Below are 2,500 nucleotides of genomic sequence, written 5' to 3'. Positions count from 1 at the left end.
GTTCGCCGCCGAGAGGGAGAGAGAGCGTGTCCGAGACCTCTCTCCGCGACGGCGTCGCGTTCCGCTCGCGCTCGACGCGCGAGCCGCGATACGCGCGTTCGTTGCCTTTTGTGAAAAACTTCGAAAAAAATACGTTGCGACTCGGAGCGAGACGCTTCGCGATCACGCTCGTGCCACTCGCAGAGCGTCGATTCGGCGTTGAGCGCGAACCGGTGGTGACCTATGCCCGCGCTGCGCGCGTGTGTCAGCAGCAGCAGCAGCGTTCGTCAACGCGCCCTCCCCCGGTGCCGTTCGCGGCGCCCGGGGCAGCGGTCGGCGTGCGAAACAGCGTTGCGACCGCGCGCGGAGCCGGGCGAGAGGACGGATCTTACGAATCCGTCCGACGGTCTCTTCAAAGAGCTTCCGCCCCGGCTCTTCCACTTAGGGAGAGACGCTCCGATCGAAGCAACAACCACACTTTTGTGCCGTAGCCTCTCTCCTTAGACGGGAGGCGGCGGTCCGCGCGCGCGCTCGGACGCGCGCGGCCAGGCTGATCGAAGGGCCACGATTTTTATCTCACCCTCTCTCTTCGAGAGGGGAGACCACGATGGTTGAGCGAAAAGCGTTTCTTCGCGAACGCAAAAATTTTGAACGATTACCCTGAACGGTGGATCACTTGGCTCGTGGGTCGATGAAGAACGCAGCTAATTGCGCGTCAACTTGTGAACTGCAGGACACATGAACATCGACATTTCGAACGCACATTGCGGTCCACGGATACAATTCCCGGACCACGCCTGGCTGAGGGTCGTTTTAGTACCCCGAAACTGCTTGCGCTCCCGAAGCGCGCACGGCCACGGCGCGCCCAGACTTGCGCGCGTCGCCTGTGCCCTGTGCGCGCTTACAATGGCGTACGAGCGATCGTTGGACGTTCGCCCGAGGTGCTGTGTGCCGCCGTACGAACGGCCGGCGCACGCCCTGGGCGTCGTTTGAAATGACACCGAGGAGGAAGAGAGAGCGCACAAGCGTGCACAAGGATGATAGCGAGCGCTCGCGCGCGCCCAGAGACTGTCCTCGAAAGAGGAAGTAGGACTGTGCGAGGGGAGAGTTTTTCGTATGTGACGAGAGAGATGTGGAGAAGAAAGGGACGATGACGAGCGCGAAGGAGGAACGACACCCGCCGCCTGCGGCCGGAGCGTCGTTGTCTCCACGATATATTTTAGTAGCGCTGTCTCTCGCCATTTTTTCTTTCTCTCTCTCTTTAATCTCACACACACTGCTCTCGGCACTCTCGCACTCTCCGGTCTCTCGGTGCGCCAGCGCGCGCGCGCGCGTCGTCGTCCGGCGGTACGCGGAGAGAAGAGATTCGGCTCGGAGAGCCGACCGCGTGTCCGAGTCCACGAAGTTCTCCTAGTCCGTCGCGTGTAAACGCGCGAGGCAGGAATGAAAATTGGGACCGGCACGCGTCGTCGTGTACTCGTCGTATTCTCTCCTTACGTTACCCTAACCTAACGCACCACCGAGTGTTGTTGGATTGGCGATTGTGTTTGCCTCTCGCGCCTCACGCGGTATACGCAGCTGCCGCTGCTCTCACGTCGACGTTCTCTCCGTTCTTCGTAACTTGAACTTTCCTCCCCGGAGGAAAGAGAAAGAAGAAGAAGAAGCGCGAGACGAGCGACGCGGAGGAGGCGGCGGCTACCAAACTAAAGCTTTCGACGACCTCAGAGCAGGCGAGATTACCCGCTGAATTTAAGCATATTATTAAGCGGAGGAAAAGAAACTAACCAGGATTTCCTTAGTAGCGGCGAGCGAACAGGAAAGAGCCCAGCACCGAATCCCGCGGTTCCGCCGCAGGGAAATGTGGTGTTTGGGAGGATCCGCTTATCCCGAGGTGTCGCGTCGCGTCCAAGTCCATCTTGAATGGGGCCACTTACCCGTAGAGGGTGCCAGGCCCGTAGCGACCGATGCGCGTCTCGGGAGGATCTCTCCTCAGAGTCGGGTTGCTTGAGAGTGCAGCTCTAAGTGGGTGGTAAACTCCATCTAAGGCTAAATACGACCACGAGACCGATAGCGAACAAGTACCGTGAGGGAAAGTTGAAAAGAACTTTGAAGAGAGAGTTCAAGAGTACGTGAAACCGTTCAGGGGTAAACCTAAGAAACCCAAAAGATCGAACGGGGAGATTCATCGTCAGCGGCGCTGGCTTCGCGTCGGTCGGCGATGTCCCGCGGAGTCCTCGCGGCTCGCGCGCGGGCACGCTACCGTGCGCCGATGTCCGGTGCTCGTCGTCGTGCACTTCTCCCCAAGTAGAACGTCGCGACCCGCTGGGTGTCGGTCTACGGCCCGGGTGCGGTGCCTGTCGCGTCGCCGGTAAAACGGCACGCGACAAACCCCCGGTCGCCCGGCCGGCTGCTCGGCGGTACGCGCAAGGTATCAGGCCGCACTCTTTACGGTGCGTCGAGACCGTCGCAAGCGCGCGCCACGGTACTCGGAGGTTACGGACTTTGCGCCGTCCCCGGTCCT

At 60.6% G+C, this 2,500-nt stretch overlaps 1 non-coding gene across 1 annotated transcript; it reads left to right on the top strand.

The window, feature by feature from the left end:
* The first annotated feature begins 635 nt into the window (after positions 1-635).
* On the top strand, positions 636-790 carry LOC145948812 (5.8S ribosomal RNA). Its single transcript, XR_014427476.1, has one exon. It is a non-coding gene; the product is annotated as a 5.8S ribosomal RNA (ribosomal RNA).
* Positions 791-2,500: the final 1,710 nt, after the last annotated feature.

This window comes from Prenolepis imparis, unplaced genomic scaffold (genome assembly GCF_030444845.1).
Source record: "Prenolepis imparis isolate NDT839.2.m4 unplaced genomic scaffold, iyPreImpa1.0 SCAF_728, whole genome shotgun sequence".
NCBI classification, from domain to species: Eukaryota; Metazoa; Arthropoda; class Insecta; order Hymenoptera; family Formicidae; genus Prenolepis; species Prenolepis imparis.
This window is presented reverse-complemented; position numbering and strand designations above follow the sequence as displayed.